Consider the following 16,337-nt stretch of genomic DNA (forward strand, 5'->3'; position numbering starts at 1 on the left):
CCATGCTGCACAGGAAGGCTGACACAGGGCTCAACGTCTTCACCCTGAGATCATGACCGGAGCCCAAACCAAGAGTCAGATGCTTAACAACTGGACCCCCAGGAGCCCCTGGAATACAACTTTAAGGTTCAAGGGAAGTTTATACATGTATGTTTCTAAGGGTTATGATAGCAGGGTATTTACCTTCCACTTGGATACAGTTAAAAGTAACACTTTTATGTTAAAATTGCAGTATTTACAGGGCTGCCTGGGTGGCTCAGTCAGTTAAGCATCTGCCTTCAGCTCAGGTCATGATCCCAGGGTCCTAGGATCGAACCCTGCATCTGGCTACCTGCTTGGGAAGGGGGGGTGGTGTCTGCTTCTGCCCTGGCCCTGCCCAGTGCTCACAAGCTTTTGCTTGCATGCTTACTCATAAATAAATAAAATCTTTTAAAAAATAAAATAAAATTGCAGTATTTATAAATGCTGGAATTTATACATTTTGCAACTACTTAGGTTGAAAACATTTAGATATCTACATAAAACACACTGAAGAATACACATCATTTTTGAGAATTCTTCAGAAGTCTCCAGGTCATTGGTGAAGTATAGATAACTTCTCAGGAAATAGCATTCCAGTCAAGACGGGTAAATTCAAGCCTCGACCTGTCCTTTCTGTTCCAAATCATAGCAATGGCGGAGAAAACATAAAAGACAGAAATTAAATATATAATAACAGGCAAAAAATAAGGTAAACTATTCCCTCGACCAGAAACAAAAGACACAGAACTGAAGCTGGAAGGTCCTGAACTTGGCAGAGGAGAGGGATGGGAGGCAAATCCAGGTGGGGAACAGTCACTGGAGGGGACACCCCACCAGCGGACGGGCTGCAGACTCACCGTGGGCCCCTACGCGCAAATGGGGACTGGGGACAGGTGCCCTAACAAGCTAATACACCACGTGTATCTTGAAAAGTCCCAACAACCTTTAAAACAGGCGTGATCATCCCTGTAAGAGGCCATGCGATGGCCCCACAGATGTCAACATGCTGGTGCCCGTAACCTGGGCATATGTGACCCTACCTGGCAAACAGGGTCTGCAGGCGTGATTGGGTTCAGGGTCTGGTGATGGGACATCACCCTGGATGATCCAGGTGGGCCCCACGTGGTCTCAAAGGTCCTCAGAAAAGGAGGCAGGAGGATTGCTGTCAGAGAAGATATGAAACAAAAGCAGGTGGTGGTGGTGGCGGGGGTGGGGGGGCACCTGGGTGGCTCAGTCAGCGAAGAAGGCAGGTGGCACACAGAGAGATCTGAAGGGGCTCCACTGCAGGCGGTGAAGACGAGGAAGGGGCCGCAAGCCGAGGAAGGCAGGTGCCCCTAGAAGCTGAATTCTCCCTTAGACCTTCCAGAAGGAACCCAGCCCTGTGGACACTTTGCTTTCAGGACTGCTGCCTTCCAGAACTTCCAGATAATACATTTGCATTGTTTAAGCAATTGAGCTTGCAGAGATTTGTTTCAGCAGCAGTAGGAAGCTGCTACAACTCCCACTTTGCAGCTGGGGTAACCGAGGCTCGTCTGCTCAGAGACAGGTGGCCCCTCGGAAGGCACTGTCTTCCGCAGGAGACGTCCTGTCCTTGTGGCCGTGCCCGTCTGCAGGGGCGGTGACCAGCACCAAAGAAGCCTGTGCCGCTGCTCTGGGGCCTGTCAGGCCTCACACGGGAGGGACCAGATGCCATGCGGCATTTCTCTGGGCCCGAGATCCTGACTCAGGCCACACTCCCAGTCCCTCCACCACTGCCAGGCTGATGCACTGGAAAAAAAAGAAAAAAGAAAGAAAAAAAAAAGCCAGCATTTTGCAGAACTTTTGCTCCATTATCGGATGTTGGGGGCCAGCCCCTGAGAGCTCTCCTCAGCACTCCTCCTTCCAATTGAGGTAGGTGATGTCAGCTTTGGGAACAGCATGTGCTGGAAAGAAATATCCTTTTAGAGGGACATGTCTGAGCCAGAGCAGTCAGGAAAAAGTGGGTCAGCACTTGGCTTCCTTTTTTTCTTTTTTCTTTTTCTTTTCTTTTTTTTAAAAACAAGTACACTCATACATAACCAGAGATTTATTTGGGCACAAAGCCAAGTACGCTGGGCCTTTTCAGGGCCTCGCCGTCCTGCCCACGTTCCAGCCAGAGAGGCGGCTCCGGAGAGCGTGGCTGGCAGCCCAGGACTGAGCAGCAGCTCCGGGGCCACGTGCATTCTCCGTCGCTGCTGTAATGAGCTGCCCGAGGGCCCACCGTGGAGGCTGAGCGACAGGAATCTATGATCCTAGGGCCGCGGAAAGGGGGGTACAGCGGGCCGGGGGAAGGGCCGTCTGCAGAGTTCAGTCCCTGCGGGTTTAGGGCTGAGCCCGTATCCCCGCTGGCTGCCCGCCAGCCCGGTCGCTCCAGAGCCAGAAATCCGTGGGTGGTCCCCCCGCACCACCAGGCCCTCTCTGAACCCTCTTGCCTTCCTCGTCCTCTTTTGGGGGCTGCCTGCTGCGGGCCCGCCTGGACCATCCCAGGCAACCGCCCCAACCCGAGGTGGGAGCTTTATCACAGCTGCAAAGCCGCTTTGGCCCTGCGAGGTAGCAGGTCCGCAGATTCTGGGCTTGGGGCACACACGGCTCGGGGGGCACCGTCCAGCCCACCCTGGGGAGGAAGCAAACCTACTCCAGCCCCAAGCGGAGGAGCAGGCTCGGGGACGAGATGCAGCTGGCATTTAGGGAATGTGTGATGGGCTGTACGTGTGTACGCCCGGCCCTCACCACGGCCCGCGTGGACATGTCACCCTCCACTTGACGCTCCGGGAGACTCGGGCTCAGAGAAGGGAAGCGAAGTGTCCACGGACACAGTCCTGGCGAGAGGTGTGTCCGACTTCAAAGGCCAGAGAGGCCAGCGTGAGCCCACAGTTGGCTAACAGTGTGATCGGGACCACGCACTCACCCCAGAGCCTGCAGTGGGGCTGGTGCCTGGCATCCTGTCACCGCTGTCTCAGGGCCAGCGCCCAGCCAGGCTCCACATGTGCCACCTCCACACTCCATTCTGTCCCTTTTCCTGGAACACTCCCTCCCCCCCGGCCGGAGCACAGCTCCCATGGGACCCAGGTCACCTGCCCAGTGCACCTGTCACGGCGGGCGTGCCCTGGCTGGGTGCAGCCCTGCCTCTGCTGCCAGCCTGCTGCTCGGTCAACCCAGCGCAGGCCTGAAATGCGAGTGGCTCTTAGGCTGAAACCACTTTAGGAACTGACGTCTTCCACCCAACGTCCTGATTGTACACACTTGGCCTTGCTGTGGGTGGTGGAGTGGGGCACCCAGGGCAGGCCTGGCACCGAGTCATGAGCTGGAGCCGGGGTGCTGGGAGGTGGGCAGGGATCCGCAGTGGCCACCAGCTTCCCGCACTGGGACTTCTCACGTGGGCTGCGCCACTCTGCTGCGGGGCGTTGTCCCTCCCCAACTGTTTCCAGGTCTACACAAGAGGAGGCTAATACAGCCCCTCGTAGCCGACAGCAGGGCTTGGCGCACAGTGATGCCCACACAAGGGTCAGCTGTGGCTGTTAGTATTCTTTTACACATTTATGAAAAGATTTATTTTTATCTGAGGGGGGGGGCAGTGCAAGTGCGGGGAGGGGCAGAGGGAGAGAGAATCTCAAGCAGACTGAGTGTGAAGCCCCATGCAGGGGGTCAATCGCATGACCCTGAGATCATGACCTGAGCCGAAGTCACGTCCTCAGAGCCCTCAGAGAGCCCAGAAGGGGCTGCACATAGCAGGCATGCTCGATACTGCTGCTGCCTGAATCGCCCACATGCTGGCAGAGGCCGACTCTGCATCACCACGCGCACTTTGACGAAGCCACTCTCCCCTCCTTCATCCACTCGGTAAGTGATTCCCGGGGACCTGCCACCTGCTGGGGCCTGCGTGGGGCCCTGCCCTCAGGCCCAGGGCTTGCCCCCTCCCCTGGGTACTCAGTCAACTCTGATGCCCTGGGGGCCAGTGCATCAGGGCGTCTTAACACAGGCTCATGGAGAGGCCAGAAGGGTCAGCCAAAGAGGCCTCAGGATGTCACGGTGGGTAAAGAAAAGGGAGGGTGTGAGAGGAGAAGACACAGCGGGAGCACCTTTCCTTCCAGGCTAATTGGAATAAGACTTGTTCCTCTGGCAGGAGAGACTTTAAATAGTATACAGTTTGCTCAGGGCTTCTGGAAGGAGACTCCTGGCTGCAAGGAACAGAAAAACCCATCAACTGGCTTTGACAATCAGGACATTGATTACATCACACTAGAAGAAGTCAGGAGGAGGTCAGTTATTTCAGGGGTTCATCACTGTCATCAAAGGCCCCAGGACTTGCCATCTTAGTGCTTGGCTTCCCTCTGTGTGTCCACTGTGCCTCATCACTCCAAGATGGTTGCAGCAGCTTCAGGGATTCCACCCTCCTATATCAAACCCAGAGGCAGGAACAAGGAGTTGTTTAGTCTCACACTCCTTTTTTTAAAAAATTGAGGTATCACTCACATAATTAAAACCATTTTAAATACAGTTGAGTAGCGCTTAGTTTGTAACCATTTCTAAGTGTAGAGCTCAGTGGCTTTCAGCACATTCACGTTGTTGTGCCACCATCACCACCATCCATCCCCAGAGCTCTTTTCATCTTGCAAAACTGAAACTCTGTACCCATTAAACACAAACTCCCCAAACCTCCCGCCCCTTAGCCCCTGGCAAACACCATTCTACTTCCTGTCTTTACGATTCTGATGACTCTACGTCCCACTTGCACTTGCACAGCCCCCGTGATGACACTAGGCACACCGGATAATATTGGATAATCTCCCTATGTTAACGTCAGTTGATTAACAACCTGATTTAATCTGCAACCTTAATTCTCCTTTGCCACACATCCTAACATATTCATAGATTTTTGGGGTCAGGTCAGGAACATCTGTGGTGCCCATAACTCAGCCTACCACATGGTGGGGGGAAGAGCCAGCCGGCCTGTTGTGTGGACACCTGGGAGCACCCCCAGACATTCATTCATTCATTCATTCATTCATTTATTTATTTATTTATTTGGATTTATTTATTAGGATTTATTTATTTATTTTTGATAGAGAGAGAGAGAGAGAGAGAGAGAGGCAGAGACACAGGCAGAGGGAGAAGCAGGCTCCATGCCGGGAGCCCGACACGGGACCCGATCCTGGGACTCCAGGATCGCGCCCCGGGCCAAAGGCAGGCGCCAAACCGCTGAGCCACCCAGGGATCCCACCCCCAGATATTTAGATAATTGTACATACTCCTAGAGCAGCAGGGGCTGCTGGTCCAGGTGAATTTACGCTTTTTTTTTTTTTTCACTCCTGACATAAATCTGCTGTAGTCGATATCTTCAACATAGATTCAGGAGAGAACACTCAAAAAAGTATATTTCCACGGAAAATTCATTACAAAGCCAGAGCTCTGTGTTCTTCTGTCTGGATGACCAGGGATTTCTCATTAAAAGGCACATTGTCAATCTCATAGGATGGGAGAAGATGGTTTCTGAGAGCAGCGCTGGTTCGATCAATTTAATGCACTCAGAGAAAAATGTTCTCTGGCCTCGTGCCCATGGCATTTCCCCTGACTGGTGATTGAAAGAAATTTTTTCATCAACTTTAAAGGCTTATTTTTCTGATCTCTATTTGGCTCCCTTGAAATAAACTATGGATGAGCCTTAAATCCCTTCCCTAAGAGCACTAGATCTTGACTAAGTGAGCTGCTCCCGTTCTCTGAGCATCTGCTGAACACCTACTATGTGTCAGGCCCTATGCCAGGCTGACGAACCAGCAACAGTCACTGCTTTCCGGAACGTGAGGCTGGCCTTGGACTTGCAGAAGACACTGGGGAAGAGGGATAAAATTCCATCATAAGCTACTGGGTTTTCAGAGCACTTTTCCGTTCCTTGGACATGGGCATGGTTATGCTTATGTGCCTTCAGATAGAGAATATCCAGTGTACACCTGTGGAAGGGATCATAAGTGTTGTCTTTTTTTTTTAAGATTTTATTTATTTATTCACGATAGACAGAGAGAGAGAGAGAGAGAGAGAGAGGCAGAGACACAGGCAGAGGGAGAAGCAGGCTCCATGCCAGGAGCCCCATGCGGGACTCGATCCTGGGACCCCAGGATCGAGCCCTGGACCAAAGGCAGGCACCAAACCACTGAGCCACCCAGGGATCCCCACATAGTGTTGTCTTTTAAACATGACATGGGCCTGGGACAGTGAAGGAACCTGAGGACGTGGGATAGCTAAGAAGTGAATACACTGGGGGCTCCTGGATGGCTCAACTGGTTGAGTGTCTGCCTTTGGCTCGGGTCATGGTCCCAGGGTCCTGGGATCAAGCCACATATTGGGCTCTGGGCTTGGCAGGAAGCCTGCTTCTCCCTCTCCCTCTGCCTGCTCCTCCCTCTGCTTGTATTCTCTCTGTGTCAAATAAATAAATAAAATCTTAAAAAGAAAAAGTCAATACATTGATTGGAAAGGGTTGACATGTTAGCCATATTTTTTAAAGATTTATTTATTTGAGAGAGAGAGAACACGAGCAAAGAGAGGCAAAGGGAGAGAGGATCCCAAGCAGACTCTGTGCTGAGGGCAGAGCCCGATGAGGGGCTCTGACTCATGACACCGAGTTCACGACCTGAGCCGAAACCAAGAGTCCATTGCTTACCCGACTACAGCACCCAGGCACCCTGCTATATATTTATTTAATATATTTCAAGAAATTTAAATATGAGGGAAAGAAAAAATATATTCCATACTCGCACTCCTGTAACACACGGGCACTAATTAAATGTATTTCCTTCTACTGGGTTATAAACAAGGAGCAATCACTAAAAAGAGCAAGAGAAATGCTTTACTATCAAGCAAAAATGCAAGATGCCAAATTGGGCAAAGAACAAAAAGGAACGTACACACTGAATGTGCACGTGGTAAGCGCCGGGAGGGAGCTCACAAACGTGACCTCTGGACGAGTGGAGGAATATGGAAAGTCTTCATTTGCAAAGCTCCCAGTACTGGCAGCACCGTGGCTGCAGCTCCAGCTCGGAGAGGAGGAGGGACTCAGCCATGCAGCCACTGGAGCTCAGGTAAAACAGAACAAAGTTCATAAGGGTATGAAGCAAAGGTGCACAAGGAGTCCAGAAGACTCGACCTCATAGGAAGAAGCCAGTCTCCAGAGCTGGCCAGCCCTGAATCCGAATTTTATCTCTGCTTCTTTTCTTTCTTTCTTTCCTTCTTTCCTCTTTCCTTCCTTAAGATTTTATTTATTTATTCATAAGAGACACACACAGAGAGAGGCAGAGACACAGGCAGAGGGAGAGACAGACTCCCTGCAGGAAACCTGATGTGGGACTCAAACCCAGGACCCTGAGATCACACCTTGGGCCAAAGGCAGATGCTCAACCACTGAGCCACCCAGGTGCCCCATTTCTTTCTTTTTTAAAAAAGATGTATTTACTTATGAGAGAGAGAGAGAGAGGGAGAGCACCTGCACAAGCAGGAGGGGCAGAAGCAGAGGGAGGGAGAGTCCCAAGCAGACTCCCTGCTGAGCACAGAGCGAGATGTGGAGCTCGATCCCACAACCCTGAGATCATGACCTGAGCCAAAAACAAGAGTCCAATGCTCAACCGACTAAGCCATCCAGGTGCCCCTTTCTTTTGTTCTTTTTTTTTTTTTTTAAGTAGGCTCCACACCCAATGTGGGGCTTGAACTCGTGACCCTGAGATCAAGGGTCACATGCTCTATGCCTGAGCTCGCCAGGCGCCCCTCTACCTCTGCTTTACTACCTGCCTCTGGTGAGCCCATCTCACCACCTGCAGGTGGGCACGGGAGGCCAATGAGACGGCCACTGGCAGGAGTAGCACCGTGCTGGGTAGAGCAGCAGCAGCTGAGCACTAACTAAGCGCTAGGCACCGGGGTGGGAGGTGGGGGGGGCTCCCCCACGGTCTCTACCTTATTCTCATTTCACAGGGGAGGCAGTGGGGAGCCAACGAAACTAAGGAATGTTCCAAGGTATTGGCATCACAGGAGGGACCGCAGGACAGCTGAGAGGTCAGGAGGACCCACACATCACCGTTTCACAAAAGGACTTGAGTCCTGGCTTCTCACCACAAAAGCACATTTGTTTCTCTTTGCTGCGTGATACAGTTGATACTCGTTTTCTGTGGCCGTTGCTAGAGTCGCTGCACTTATTAACACACGCTGAGCCATTGCTCCTGGGGACACGGGTGATGTCTGCAAACCCCGATCACATTGTCGTCAACTGAACGGTAAACAACTTTGTTTCATGTGTGTTTCTGTTTAAAGGCACTTCGATACCTGCTGTTGATTCCCTGAGAGTCCTTGATGCGGAACCCACCCGGGAACTTGAGAGAGCCGTGAGAAACCATTTCCCAAAAGCCTTCCCAGACTTTATCTGGCCCAAGTTCCCAGGTGACGGGGTTGCAAGGCCGCCCACCACGCCCACGGTGACAGAGCCTGACTCCCAGCTCGTAGGAGCATCCTTCACGCCGCGGCGGGTCAGGAACGTCGTCTTCAGACTTGATGAAATTTTCATTCCTGACGTTAATGGTGTCTTTCTCTCCGCCCCGCTCCCCAATCTAACCAGACCAAATACAGGAGGCCGTGGAGGGCAGGCAGCAGGCATCTGGGGACACATAGGCCTCCTCCTGTGCTTGTGTCTTACTTACAACCACTACACAATATCCCGTCAGGGCCACGCCACCCTCACTTAACCAAATGCCTATCCTTCGAGCATTGAGCTGTTCCTACCTCTATTGCTATAAGCAATAGTTCTGAACATCTTTGTGCATAATTTTCCTTCCAAATTCTAGATGATTTCCTTTGAGACATTTCCAGAGGCATAGTTCCTGGATCAAAGGCAAAAGCCTTTTAAGGTCTTAGATACATATGCCAAACGGTCTCCTGAGACGTCGGTGTGCAGCCCTGCATGAGCCCAGCCAAACTAGCCAGTGCGGGGCGAATGCTTGGTCTTTTTTTTTTTTTTTTTTTTTAAGATTTTATTTATTTATTCTTGAGAGACAGAGACACAGGCAGAGGGAGAAGCAGGCTCCATGCAGGGAGCCTGACATGGGACTCAATCCCGGGACCCCAGGATCACAGCCTGGGCCGAAGGTGGTGCTAAACCACTGAGCCACCCAGGCTGCCCCAAATGCTTGGTCTTGAATCCTTCGTTAATCAAACTCACTGGAAGTCACACAAGAGCTTCAGATGGACAGAAGCTCCCACCAGGGTGACCACGCTGAGCTGACATGATTCCATGCCAAAGTGAGGTGTGTGCTGTTTTCACAGCCTTCTAGCTCCAGAGCAGGGATGCGAGGTTCTTTTGTACCATTCTGGAAGATGGAGAAACCAGATGACACAGGTTCTGGGAACCAAGATGGCCTCACCTCCCTCCATGCAGGTGACCCTGCCATCTCTGCTCCTGTGTCGGGGTTTCCTAAATGCACTCCCTGTGTTGGCTGTAGTTATGTGAACATTTACTTGTTGCTTAAAATTAAGGTAAAAGAATCCCTGGAGAGACCTGTTTACAAAAAAAAAAAAAAAAAAAAAACTAAACGCAAGAATTCCTCCAATAGCTAAATATCCTGTCACAAAGAATGCAAACTTAACTTGTATGCATTCTGGGCAAACTGATCTAGACCTGCACCGTATCTGGAATCTGGGTGGACGTGGGCCGGGGTTTTCCTCTTACTCATCTCTTACTAGGGGTGCTGGCTCACTCCCAGCTGTAGATCCCCCGTCTGCAAAATGACTTAGAACAAGCACTCAAATAGCTCCTTCTTTCTTCTTAGATGAGAAAGGATAGAGATGGTCGGTTCATGATAGGGGAACATCATTTGTCACCCAAGCCAGGACACTTTAGAGGGAACTGGGCATTTGTTAACAATTACTCTGGTTCAAATGGTGCAAACCCAGGACACAAAGTAGACAGCTGCTTTCTCACAGTGCAGAATGGATGGACATTTATCCATTGCATGTTCTGTGCCAGGTGCTGGGCGGGTGCCTTTTTGCTGGCTCCTCATGCCAGCCACCTCGTAGCTGCTGTTCTTCCTTTATGGCCGGCAAGGGAGTGCCCAGAGAGCCAAAGAATGTGCCTGACGCCACACAGACCAGCGAATCCCAGCTGGGTAATAATGAAACCGGGCACCCAAATGAGCCACAGCGACACAGAGTGCTCCTGGATGTCACTGGTGAGGTTAGTGACGGTAGGGCTGGCCAAGGCTGGGAGGACCAGGAGTTGCCTGAGAATCCCGAGTTGAGAGTCATCCAGACCCAGGAGCCGTTCTGAGAGTGAGTGCTTTGCAAACATCTCCAGCCTGGGCTGAGTTCACTTCCCAGGAGTGGAGGCTGGTGTGCATGTGTATGTGTGTGAAGTGCAAGCACGATACAATCCTCAGTGGAGGAGAACCTCAGCACTGAGAAGGGTGGCAACCCCGGCAACCCTCCACCTTCAGGCTCTCGGGAGGGATGGATCACAGAGCTCCCACCTTCCAAGCCACTCCGGCTTCCCCGCCTGCCATTAACCCAGACCTCACCAAGGGCCAGGTTCTGATTAGAAACACAAAAAGGGATTCACTGCAATGGGCACCAGCAGGGAAAGACAACAGGGGTGTTAGTGACTAGGAGACATGGAGTAGGCCTGGAGAGGAATCTGGCCACGTGGCCCCACATGAACACCTTCCTCCACCCCACCAGGGGAGGCCTGATTCCCGCCAGTTCTTTCTTTCTTTTTTTTTTTTTTTAAGATTTTATTTATTTATTCATGAGACACACACACACACACACACACACAGAGGCAGAGATACAGGCAGAGGGAGAAGCAGGCTCCATGCAGGGAGCCCAACGACGACGTGGGACTTAATCCTGGGTCTTCAGGATCACGCCCTGGGCTGAAGGCAGCGCTAAACCGCTGAGCCACCCAGGCTGCCACCCCCCCCCCCCCAGTTATTTCTAAACCTAATCATTGATGGGTGGAATTAAGCTTTTTATGGTTTGTGAATCAAGAGCTAAATTCTGTAAGTCGGAAGGCATGGACCCGCGGGGACAGTGGTACAGGTCCTACACCAGAGCTGGGCCCTGCACCCCTTCCCATCCTTTCCCTCACCTCCCCACATCAGGAATCCGGGTCCTGGCCTCTCCCTTTTTGCAGCCGCAGCCGCAGCTGTGATTGGAGCCTGCCATTCTCTCCAAAGCTGTCCCTCCGATGGCATCACGTGGCACGATCCCCAGGTTGATCACTGACAGAGCTTATTTTGCCTGTTCCTCCGCGTAGGCTGTTCACAATAGCCTAGAACCCTTCCCTCTCCACGTGGCTGTGAACTCCTGCTTGTCCTTGAGGCCAGCCCTATAAGAGGATCCTGGCCACAGTGTGTGGCGGGCACCCCAGGGCATCATTGCCTGCACCACATCTCTCACCCCAGTGGTTCCAGAAGAGCAAGGACAGTACTTCTCTTTCCTTTAAATCAACTTCATCATGATTTAACCTCATACAACGGGAGGCACCCATTCGAGGCGTACAGTTTAATGGGCTGCGACGACACACACACCCTCGTAAGCAAGCATCACGGGGAGGACCCAGAGCATTCCCCCGCAGCTCCATCCCCACCCCTGCAAGCAACCAAGGGTCTGCTCCCCGTTACTCTTTTGCCTGACCTCCGATTTCACATGAACAGAGTCACATGAACACAGTCCCGTACTGTCCCGTGTCTGGCTTTTATTTAGCACGATGCGTTTGAGACTCCTCCAGGTTGCTGTATGGACAGTGTTTTGTCGCTCAGTCCATCGCACGGATGTGCGGTAATTTGGTTACCAGTCCATCTGTGCGTGGGCTTTTGGGTTGTTACCATTTTTGGCCACTACGAAGAAAGCTGAACACTCAGGGACAATCTTCTGCGTGGACATAAGCATTTGCTTCTTTGGCTAAGTTATCAGGAGCGGAGCTGCTGGATCGCACAGAAGAATGTGTTTAACAGCTTAAGAACGGCCAACCTGTTCTCCCAAGTGTTGGTGCCACACAAGTTTGCCACCAGTTGTATGTGCAGGCTGCGTCACTGCACGCTTTGTGTAACACGGGGGCCACTCCACCATGCCTCATGCAGAGCCTGCACCCCCAGTTCCCCACCAGGGCTGCCCACTGGAGGGCTCATCTGCCGAGAAGAAATGCAGGAGCGTGCACCCTTAGCTCTTGTCATTTTGTTGTTATTCCACTTCCACTTCCCTGGGTGTTTTTGAAATCTTTTGTTATTTATTTATTTGATAGACAGGGACAGAGAGACAGAGACAGGCACAGCAAGAGAGAGAGAGAAAGAGAGAGAGAGACCGAGCATGAGCGGGAAGGAGAGAGGCAGACTCCCCGCTGAGCAGGGAGCTTGACTTGGGGCTCCATCCCAGGACCCCAGGATCATGATGAGTTGAAGGCAGAGGCCTAACCAACTGAGCCACCCAGGCGCCCCGGAATCTTTTGTTATTTTTAATAATTACACAAATAATATATGGCCAGGGTGCAGAAATAAGAACATTAATGAAAACCCAGTTTTTAGATTACCCCTACTTCCTATCCAGAGATCCATGTTCCAGGCTCCCTACTGGGCAGTGTGTAAACAAAGATGAATAAAACACATTCCCATCTTCAGGCTGCCAGGGCTCCAGCTGTATAGTCAAGGACGGGGGAGGGGGACAGCTGGAGGAGAGCAGGTACACAGGGGAGGCAGTAAGGGACATCTGCAGGGTCCAGATGAGGTGTGAGGAAGGGACATGGGGGCCTGGTGAAGAGCCGGTGGGCTGGGTGAGGGGCTGGGAGTTCCCAACCCCTAAGGTTAATGAGAATGGCACCCGGATGACCCACTGCCCACTCCAATGTCAGGTGGCTCACTGCTTCTGTCTGGGATGCACGCAGTCATGAAAGACTCTAGGCTCACTGTGGTTTTTTCCACACTGGAAAATGATGATCTCCCCAGGAGCTAATGGCCACCTGCAATGCCTCCTCTCTCTGGCCTCAAGTGTGGCTTAACCTGCTGGGCAGGCTCCTCGGACCTCCTCCTCCAACTACTCTTCTTCCTCAGCCACCCTATTGGTCTCAGGGCTCCATCCATCTGGTGCTGACAGGCACGTGTCTCTCCTCAACCCCTGCACCCCATGCCTAAGTGTCCGTGGTGTAGCCGACCTTTCTTCCACCTGCTGGTCTCGCAGCCGTCTTGGACTTCCCATGCCCTCAAAGGAACCCTTGACGCCCCTTCTCCATTCTTCTCATCCCAGAAATGGACACCACCATTTCCTCCAACCTGGATTCCTCACCCAGCTCCAACCTGTCACTAAATGCTGTTACCTTCACTATCCAACCCCCTCTCCAAATCCCTCCAGATAGGAGGCCCTATATCCAATGCCACCTAGACATTCAGAAGCACCATCATATCTTGCCTGAACTGCCTCCTAGCTGATCTCCTGCTTCCATGCTTACCATACCCCAAGTTAAAATCATATTGGCCAACATTTAAAAAAAAAGATTTTATTTATTTATTTGACACAGAGAGAGAACGCATGCACAAGCAGGAAAGGGGCAGAGAGAGAGGGAGAAGCAGGCTCCCGAAGGAGCAGGGAGCCGTATGTGGGGCTCTATCCCGTGACCTGGGATCCTGACCTGAGGCCAAGGCAGAGACTTAACTGACTGAGTCACCCAGGCACCCTGGCCAACAATATTTTTTGCAGAAATAGAAAAATGCATCCTTTAGGATTCATATGGAATCTCAAGGGACTCTGAGTAGTCAATACAGTCCATAAAAAGAACAAAGTTGGAGATCCAGCTCTTCATTTCAACACTGAGTACAAAGCTGCAGTAATCCCTACAATGTGGCACCGGCACAGATAGACATGGGGACCAATGGAATAGAACAGAGCCCAGAAATAAACCCTTGCGTGTATGGTCAAGTGATTTTCCACCAGGGTGCCAAGACCCCTCGGCGGTGATGAGAAAGTCTTTTATAGATTCAGAGTAGAATGGCGGGTGCCCGGCTGGGAGCAGGGAGTCAGTGTTTCAAAGGTAGAGAGTCTCAGTTTGGGAAGATGAAACAGTTCTGGAAAGGGGTGGATGATGCCCAGTGTGAATGCACTTAACGCCACTGAGACCTGAATTTAATAAATGGCTTCAACGGTAAATTCTACGTTGTGGTATTTTGCCACGACAGAAAAGTATTTTTTTTTTTTTTAAATCATGCATCAGGGAATCCCTGGGTGGCTCAGTGGTTTAGCGCCTGCCTTTGGCCCAGGGTGTGATCCTGGAGTCCTGGGATCGAGTCCCTGCATGGAGCCTGCTTCTCCCTCTGCCTGTGTCTCTGCCTCTCTCTCTCCTCTATGTCTTTCATGAATAAATAAATAAAGTCTTAAAAAATAAAATAAAGTAAAATCATGCATCAGCTCTTGTCGCTTTCATGCTGAGAACTCTCCGGTGACTTCCCACTATCCCATCCTGGGCGAGTGGGCTCTATGCAGCCTGGGTCCCAGCAACTCCCCCGCCCCGGCCAGGACGGTCCCCTCATCCCCTCTCCGCTGCCCCACATGGTGATCCGTGACAGCACGACAAGCTGCCGCCTGTTGGCAGCCATCACGTTGGTGGGCTCTGGTTTGCCCCTCATTATCCCTGTGTTCAAGCCATTATCTGTAATGACAGCCTGGCATAATTATATTTTTACAATTTGTATAATTATGCTCTACCAAGTGAAATGATCATTATTATCATTATCAAATATTTATTAAGCACTTCTAGCCGCTCAAAGCTAATAAGAGGTGCCCTCAGCTCTTAAAGATCTTTCCTAATTCTATTTCAAATTCATTTCAGCTGAGGTTATTCTTCCTTCTTGGGAAAGAATCAAAGAACTTCCTTTTTTTTTTTTTTTTTTGCCTGGGGCTTTTTATCCACGCCCTCGTGTTAGCTTCTCGGTGAGGCTGGGGAGCAGACACCATGATCCTCATTCCCCAGACGAGGAAACCGAGAATTGGGAGGAGCCAGGAATAGCGGAGGTGAGACTTGGGAGGAGCCAGGAATAGCGGAGGTGAGACTCGGCCAGAAGTCAGAAAGAGAACAGAGCTGTAACCGCTCCTTGTAGGCGGTGTCACTTGGCTTATTAGGATGGCTCCTTCCTGTCCCCACCCACCACCTATTTACACTGTACATGCCAGGCACCGTGCTAGGCTAGTGGGAAGAACATACGAGCAAACCGATTGCTCTGAAACAATGTCCGTCCGAAGTCAGGGAGGGGCCCAGCTGGTGGTGGAGGCGGGTGAAACAGGTGATGAGGGAGGGAAGCGGGGCCTGTGACAAACCCGTGGGCAGGACTCCTATCAAGGCTGCTGATCTTGCCATGAAGCCACCTGTGATCAGTGTTGTCTCACCTTCCCACTCTTTAGATTTCTAGGTGAAATCTCCAAAACATCAAATGTTGGCAACTTTGACAGATACTGGTTATTGTCTAACCTAACAACCACTCCCTGCCTTAAAACTCACCTTCCACCTCCTTTAATTTTTCAGTAGGGGTGACTTACTGCTTGATTGCAGGAGCAAGCCCCAGGGAATGAGTCTTAATTGGTTCAAAGCAGTCCTACTCGTCCAGTTTGGCCAGCGATTGCTCTCAGGGTGAGCTAATGACCCAATTCTGCCCCAGGAGAATTAAGGGAAAGACTGTTGGGGAGATGACCCCCCCACCTCCTCAGTAAAAAAGACAAAGCCTTGAGCCTTAATGAACAAAGAGCTTGTGGCCTACTGCCCTTTTCCCTCGTTCCCGTCTAATGCAGTCACGAGCTCTGAAATAGCAGCAGCCATTCTGGAACCATGAGCCAACAAGCACAGGCCTAAAACCGACATGCCGAGAAAGACCAAGCATAAAGAAAGCTCTGGTGTCCTTGAGGACATCCTTGCTGCGTCAGCTCCAGATTTAGCCACGAGCACTTTGTACAGAAGTCCCACCCAGGGGGCACTGGGTGTCACCAGAGGAGGGTAGCTGGAAGGGGAGCAACCAGCGTGTCCCACTGAGGGACACATCCTGCCACTGGTTTGTTAAGGGCCCCCTGCACGGAAGGCGCCCTTTGCTGAGCACTCGCAGGGCTATGCGTCCCCTCACAGCTCTTCCAACCTGTGGTTCACCTACGATCCCCTTCCCCAGACTTTCCTGTCAAGCCCCCAGTCTCCTTCTGCCCATGTTCCTGGGCCACCAGTCAGGCTGTGAGCCACCATCCCCGAGCTGGTGTAGAGCACGTACCTCTGGCTTTCTCTCCATCTGGGCTAGTGAGCCACGGGGAAA

The 16,337-nt window shown here is 51.6% G+C and overlaps 1 long non-coding RNA gene across 1 annotated transcript; it reads left to right on the forward strand.

Moving 5' to 3' along the window:
- The first annotated feature begins 1,272 nt into the window (after positions 1–1,272).
- LOC144283381 (uncharacterized) lies at positions 1,273–9,603 on the forward strand. Its single transcript, XR_013351937.1, has 4 exons — positions 1,273–1,911; positions 3,735–3,879; positions 6,849–7,112; positions 8,332–9,603. It is a non-coding gene; the product is annotated as an uncharacterized LOC144283381 (long non-coding RNA).
- The last annotated feature ends 6,734 nt before the right edge of the window (positions 9,604–16,337 follow it).

Source organism: Canis aureus, chromosome 14 (assembly GCF_053574225.1).
Source record: "Canis aureus isolate CA01 chromosome 14, VMU_Caureus_v.1.0, whole genome shotgun sequence".
Taxonomy (NCBI): domain Eukaryota; kingdom Metazoa; phylum Chordata; class Mammalia; order Carnivora; family Canidae; genus Canis; species Canis aureus.